General features: G+C 34.6%; 1 pseudogene; it reads left to right on the forward strand.

The window, feature by feature from the left end:
• LOC134244103 (uncharacterized) overlaps nucleotides 1-7922 on the forward strand; it is a 12787-nt pseudogene extending 4865 nt beyond the window's left edge.
• Nucleotides 7923-8169: the final 247 nt, after the last annotated feature.

The raw sequence follows: 8169 nt of genomic DNA on the forward strand, positions 1-8169 counted from the left end.
ACTTTTCATAGCTAGATCTCGTAAACAGAAAAAGATTAAGACACCAAACTTATACAATTGGTAGATCTTGATGAGTAGCCAAATTCAGTTTGGATAAGATTGTCCGCCGTCACTTCCGGTCGTCACAGGAAGTGTTCCAAAAAATCAAAATTTTCAAATTTTCTTTTATTAAACTTTTTTGGCATGACGTTATACTATCTTATTTGTATTTTTAATATATATCAGTCCAACCGGAAACAAAAACGTCAACTTCCGGTTTTAAAAGAAAAACTGCATTATTTTAGTATTTTTCTTTCTCCTAAATATTTCTTATACATAACATATCTGTTACGATTTTTGGATATGTAATTCAGACTGCAAATATCTACAGGAAGGTCAAATATCTTTGTTAAATTCACTTCCGGTTGCGTGATATTCTGTCCTCAAATTGAGAAGTGATCATAGCTAGATCTCGTAAACGATAAGAGATTAAGACACCAAACTGTTTCAAGTGGTAGATCTTGATGAGTAGGCAAAACCAGTTGGGATAACATTGTCCGCCGTCACTTCCGGTTGTCACAGGAAGTGATCAAAGAAATTGAAAAATTCAACTTTTCTTATAGAAACTTTTTGCATCACATTATAGCATCTTATTTGTAATTTTGAAATATGATAGTATCACCGGAAACAAAATCGACAACTTCCGGTTAAAAGAGAAAAACTACATAATTTGAATTTTTTTCTTTCCCATAAATACTTTTTATAGTTAAAGTATTTATAATGATTTTTGGATATATTATTCAGACTGCAAATGTCTACAGTAATGTCTAATATCTCAGTTAAATTCACTTCCTGTCGCGAGACTTCCTGTCCTCAAAATCAGAAGTTATCAGTACTAGATCTTGTTAACGGTAAGAGATTAAGACAACAAACTACTAGGGGTGGTAGACCTTGATGAGCAGACAAATCCTTTGAGTTTAAGATCATCCACCGTCACTTCCGGTTGTCACAGGAAGTGATCAAAGAAATCAAAATTTTAAACTTTTCTTTATGGAATCTTTCTTAGTATTACCTTAATAGCTTTTTACTAGTAGTTTCGAAATATGTCAGTCCCATTGGAAACAAAAACGACGACTTCTGGTTATGAGAGAAAAACTGCATAAATTGAGTTTCTTACTCTCCCATAAATATCTTTTATAAAAATATTCTTCTTACAGATAAATAGAGGAGAACGGAAGACCTTCTTTGTTGCTGTAGCAACAAGAGTTTCTAGTTATTATTATTATTATTATTTTTTTGCCTTTTTGTTTTGACGATTTCTCAAAGATGACTGGACGGATTCAGATGAAATTTTCAGGGATGATAGAGAATTAAAATATCTTCCAAATGCAGTTTTCAGTTTTTCGAAATTCACTTCCGGTCGTCAGATATGTCCGATTTCTGCTTTTTTCAAAAAAGTTTTGTCCGAGTCATATCTCAGAAACGGTAAAAGATTAAGACACCAAACTTATATGAGTAATAGATCTTGATAAGTAGGCAAAACCAATCGGGTAAACATCGTCCGCCGTCACTTCCGGTCGTCACAGGAAGTGATCAAAGAAATCGGAAATTTCAACTTTTTCTTTTTTGAAACTTTTTTGCAGTACATTATAGCATTTTATTCGTAGTTTCGAAATATGTCAGTCTGACCGGAAACAAAAACGACAACTTCCGGTTATAAGAGAAAAACTACATATTTTCAGTATTTTTCTTTCCCATAAATATTTTTTATAGATAAAGTATTTGTAATGATTTTTGGATATGTTATTAAGACTGCAAATGACTACAGTAACGTAAAATATCTTTGTAAAATTCACTTCCGGTCGCGTGATTTCCTGTCCTCAAAATGAGAAGTTATTATAGCTGTATCTCGGAAACGGTAAGGGATGAAGACACCAAACTTACAGGAGTGGTAGATATTGATGAGAAGTCAAAATCATACAGGTTAAGATTGTCCGCCGTCACTTCCGGTCGTCACAGGAAGTGGTCAAAGAAATCGAAAATTTCAACTTTTCTTCTTTGGAACGTTTATTGCATCACATTATAGCATCTTATTTGTAGTTTGAAATATATTAGTCCCACCGGAAACAAAAACGACAACTTCCGGTTATAAGCGAAAAACTACATAATTTGAGTATTTTCTTTCCAATATATATTTTTCATAGATAAACTGTTTGCAACGGTTTTTGGATATGTTATTCAGACTGGAAATGTCTACAGTAACATCAACTATCTTTGTAAAATTCACTTCCAGTTCCATGTGATTTCCTGTTCTAAAAATGAGAAGTTATCATAGCTAGTTCTCGTAAACGGTAAGAGATTAAGACACCAAACTTTTACAAGTGGTAGATATTGATGAGTAGGCAAATTCAGATGAGAAAAGATTGTCCGCCGTCACTTCAGCTCGTCACAGGAAGTGTTCCAAAAAATCAAAATTTCAAATTTTCTTTTTTGAATCTTTTTTGGCATGACATTATTACAACTTGTTTGTGTTTTTAAAATATATCAGTCCCAGTGGAAACAAAAACGTCAACTTCCGGTTATAAGAGAAAAACTGCATAATTTTTGTATTTTTCTTCCCCCTAAATTATTCTTATACATGACTATTTGTAACGATTTTTGGATATGTAATTCAGATATAAATGTCTACAGGAAAATCAAAAATCTTTTCAAAATTGACTTCCAATCGTGTGATTTTCTGTCCTCAAAATGAGAAGTTATCATAGCTAGATCTCGTAAACGGTAAGAGATTAACATACAAAACCTGTAAGATTGTTAGATCTTGATGAGTACGCAGAATCACCGGGGATAAGATTGCCCGCCGTCACTTCCGGTCGTCACAGGAAGTGATCAAAGAAAGTGAAAATACATCTTTTCTTTTCTGAAACTTTTTTTGCATCCTATTATAGCATCTTATTTGTAGTTTCAAAATGTATCAGTACCACCGGTAAAAAAAAAAGTAAACTTATAAGAGAAAAACTACGTAATTTGAGTACATTTCTTTCCCATAAATACTTTTTATAGATAAAGTATTTGTAATGATTTTTTTGAATATGTTATTCAGACTGCAAATGTCTACAGTAACTTCAAATATTTTTAAAAAATATTCACTTCCGGTCGCCTGATTTCCTGTCCTCAAAATGAGAAGTTATCATAGCTAGATCTCGTAAACGGTAAGAAATTAAGACACCAAACTTATAGGATTGGTAGATCTTGATGAATAGGCAAATCCAGTTTGGTTAACATTTTCCGCCGTCACATCCGGTTGTCACAGGAAGTGATGAAATAAATCAAATATTGAAACTTTTCTTTATAGAATCTTCTTAGTCAAACATTAAAGCATCTTATTTGTAGTTTTGAAATATGTCAGTCACACTAGAAACAAAAACAACTTCCGGTTATGAGAGAAAAACTACATAAATTTAGTATAATCATATCAAATAAATATCTTTTATAAAAAGAGTATTTAGAATGATTTTAGGACATTTTATTCAGACTTAAGTGTCTAGAGTAACCTCAAAAATATTTTTTAAATATTTACTTCCGGTCACGTGATTTCTTGTCCTCAAAATGAGAAGTTAACATTACGAGACCTCTTAAACTGTTACTCTTATATGAATAATAAACCATAAAGATTGGGCAACAGGTATAAGGTAAGATACGTCTACTGCCACTTCCGGTCGTCACAGGAAGTGATGAAAAAATAAAAATGATTTTTGTAAATGTTATTGAGACTTTAATTGTTTAAAGTAACATCAATAATCTTGGTAAGTTACACCTCCGGTCGTTCGTTTTCCTGAAATCAATTAAAAATCATATGCCTTTTTTAACATAGATAAAAGTTCATTCATGCAGATCAATAGAGGAGAACGGAAGACCTTCTTTGTTGCTTTAGCAACAAGAGTTTCTAGTTCTTATTATTATTATTTTTCTTCCTGGGAAAATTTTCTCCGCGAGTGATCTTGTAAACTACACATCCGACTTAGGTGAAACCTTTTTAGGGTAAGTAGGCATGTTATGTAGATTTGCGGAATCAAGGTCATTTTGCGCGCACGTGCTTGCAAGAGCGCGCACGTGCAAAACTAAAAATGACCAATATGTAATGGATATAACCGTAACTTCTCTATTTTGTGACGAAATGTTTTGAAACTTATAATGTAAGGATATATTAGTAGTATGCACAAGATGACATGGTCAAAGTAGCAAGATCGCACGCGCATGCACGTGTGCTTCGCTCTGATTGGCTGAAACTAAAGTCTCAATATCTTTTTTGTTTTTTGATAAAATCATTTGAAATTTTGAACATAGTCATACATTAGGGAGATCTACAGCCTGTAATATAAGATTTATCATGAAAACATGTGCATGCACATGTGCTTGCAAGAGCTCTCACGTGCAACACGAGAAATGTCCAATATAATTGATACAGACGAAACTATTTAAATTATTGATGAAATGCCTTGAAACTCATTTTATAAGTATATATTAGAAGCATAGAAAAAAATGACATGGTCAAAAAAGTAAGATCTCACGCGCATGCACGTGCGCTTCGCTCTGATTGGCTGAAACTAAAGTCTCAATATCTTTCTTGTTTCTTGTCATAATCCTTTGAAATTTTGAACATAGACCTACATTACGAAGGTCTACAGCATGATATATAAGAATTATCATAAAAGCATGCGCATGCCCGCGTGCTGCAATCTGATTGGCTGAAACTTTAAATGGCTATATCTACTTTGTTTTTTGACGAAATGCTTTGAAATTTAAAACTTTGTCATGCATTAGGATATACTACAATATGATATAGAAAAAAAATCATGAAATCACGCGCATGCACGTGTGCTGCAATCTGATTGGCTTAAACTTGAAATGGCTATAACTCCCTTGTTTTTCAACCAAACAGGATGGGATCTAGAATAAAGATAGATATAAGGGACTCCTACAAGAAGGTATGGTCATCATGCACGTGCACGCACGTGCGTGCATTTGGAACGAGTGAAATGAAAAATACACTTGAAAGAGTGATTTTTCATACTTTTGGACTGAATGCTTTAATATATTGTATATTAAAATATGTAGATAGTGTAGACAAGATGATATGATGATAACGCACATGCATTCACATGCGCACGGGTGCAATGCTAAAATTTGAATATAATTGGTATCCTTCTGAGAAAACGTTGTTAAAGTCAAAATGCAAAGAGTTTGTCTTATTTAATGAAGCTTACAGGGAATATGGCACCAAAAAGGAGTTGGGGAGCGTTTGGGGAACATCTGTAACGGTCCCCGTTACAATTAGCACTAGTTTTTTTTGATTTGTTCAACTTTGTCACTTGATCATTGCGATCCACGGCGCCCATGTATTTAGAATATGCTGCTCCTGATGGTACGTCTGGGAACTCGGTTGTACTTCCGTCTTTATTGTACCGCTTCACGGTCAAGTTTTCCTTTTCTGGTATATGACACGTAGACAAAAAGTAAACCATTTTCTTATCCTTCCAACACGTAGCGATCATGTCATCACACTGTCTCCAATCGTAATAGCCTCTAGGAAGTCTTCGAGCTTCTGATTTTGATTTTACAAGATCCTGTGGAAATCCACGACGATTCGGTCTGACAGTTCCACACAGACAGGTACCAATTGTTGTCAGGTAGTGCGCTAATGTAGGACTAGTGTAAAAATTGTCAGTAAAGACACAGTGTCCTTTGTTTTCTAACCCACGAAGCAAGTCAATCACAACATGGGCACTGAGACCAAATGTACGATTAATTTCAGTTCCATACTTTCCGACATATACATCAAAATTCCAACAGTACGCACTAGTGGCATCCGCAAGCATCCAGAATTTAATTCCAAATTTACATGGTTTATCTTTCATGTACTGTTTAAAAGACAACCTTCCCTTAAAAGGTACCATAGAGTCATCAACACTAATTTCTTCGTGGGGAATGTATTCAGTTTTAAAAGAATTGCGTATTTTATCGAGCATGTATCTCACTTTGGATAGCTTGTCGTTTCGGTGTTACAAACCATCTTCTTCACTTATAGAAAAATTCAAATACCTTCTGATTTGCATAAACCGGTCTCTGCTAATGACATCTGATATTCTTGTTCCCAACATAAAGTGCTTTTCATCCTCCTTCCAATAGAGATCATCTCTGTCCAGCTTGATAATATCCATCATGATCAACACTCCATAAAACACTTTGATTTCATCTATAGTCACATCATTCCACACTCCTTTGTTGTTATTAGCATCTTCTCTTCTCTTTTTATTGGCATTTCTGTTCGTACTGTCCACAATATGATTAAAAATTTCGTCCGAATAGAAAATTTGGAAGTAATTGAGCACAGATGCTGAACTATCTAACACACGAACAGGTCCTGGCTTCTCTGAATACGGAAGTCGACATCTTACCGAAAACTCGTCAGTCCAAACAAAATTTTCAGGTGGTGTGTAGCCATTGTACACCTCATTTTCCTCTTCATCTGAAGAATTACGATCTTCAATTATTCGTTCTATCTGATCTCTTTCACTTTCGTTTAAATTTACCAAATCAAATGCCCCCAAGTCATCGAAATATTCAGCATCAGACCACTCGTCCGAATCGCTCTCAACGTCCGACATTTTGAAATCGACTTCATAGAAAAAAAATGTTTAAATGCCACAATTTACATCATCCACAATCGTAAAACATCAACTTGGCATCCATTTTTGTTTGTTTACATAGCTACTTTTAATTTATAAGCCGCAGATTCGTATTTTGCTTTCAGTATATGAAAAATTTGGCGGTAAAATTCAAACTGTCTAAATACCCGCTACAGCGGGCTGTAGGGGTGAAAGGAGTTTTACTAACTGCCCGCTGAAGCGGGCTATCGGGGTGAAAGGGTTAAACATGTTTACTTTCATGTATCTAGTGCATCTAATCTGTTCTATGTATTGTAGGCAGGACAAGAGAATACTTGCAGAGAACTCCAGAAGTGGTCCAAGGACATTGTGAACCATTTCTGGTACACATGTAAAACAGCAAATAACTTGGATGACTTTATGGTAAGTCACAAGATCCCATTTTGGAAACTCTTTAAGGTAGTTTAATAAGTATACAGTTCATATCATGTGAAACACTGGAAATTTATTTTAAACAAAGATTACTTGTGAAGTAATTAAGATATTGTACCATCATCATTTTCAGGTTCAAATAATTGGCAAGAAAGTAAATAATGTAATTCTGGTTCATAATTTTGTAAGAAAGGTACACTGTGAGAAAAAATTGTGCGAGCTTGCTCACATTAATTTAAGTTAACATTTTACATTGGTCTTGCTCAAAACACTTAAATTTTTGTCTAAAAATAATCTATATAGGAAAATGTATTGATATTGCCTTTATTTTCTTTAATAGGGAATGTGGGGTGGTCTTCTCCATCATGTGGTTGGGGAACATGAATGGTTTTTGCCATACAGTGATACAGGTGTAAGTGTAAGTTGCTGCTCACATGATCCTATAACTGAGAAGACTATTAGGGAGAAGGAGTAGATGAAAAAAGGCAGCCCACCGCATGAGGCCCTCAGAAGAATTGTATTTGATAAGAGATTCCTACACAACATCCCTTACTATCTCAATTTCAGGTACAGAAAATATACACATGCATTTTGATGAGGCAAGAGAGCAATCAATAGAGTAGAATAAAAGTATGAAATGTGATATTATGCACATGGTCTCATTTTTCTTTCAGAAGTACAGCTGAACTTGAGAGCTTTCACAACCACATGTTAATGTACTAGTCAAAGAGATACTCCTACACTCCTCCAGTGTACAGAGCCAGGAGTATTTTAGCCGCTTTAGATTATAATGAACATGTGGACAGGGAACCAGTTATCAACAAAGATGGTACAGTCAGGTAGGCACAAAAAAAATTCAGTATGCTTTCTGAAGTCTATGTACAAGTAGTGCAATGTTCAGTGTAATTCTAATCTCAGATCTTTATTTGACTTTTCATTTTGCTTCAGGCTGCAAAGGACGTACAATAAAAAGTCTGGTAGATGGTCAGTTTATCCAGTGAAAGAGAAAAAGACGTACAATCACATACCAGATCTATTGAGAAAGGTCCTGGAAAAGCGAATCAGAGACAGAGAAGGTTTCCATGGGCCA

This window comes from Saccostrea cucullata, unplaced genomic scaffold (genome assembly GCF_032062105.1).
Source record: "Saccostrea cucullata isolate Sc308-1 unplaced genomic scaffold, CSIRO_AGI_Scuc_v1 ctg6086, whole genome shotgun sequence".
Taxonomy (NCBI): Eukaryota; Metazoa; Mollusca; class Bivalvia; order Ostreida; family Ostreidae; genus Saccostrea; species Saccostrea cuccullata.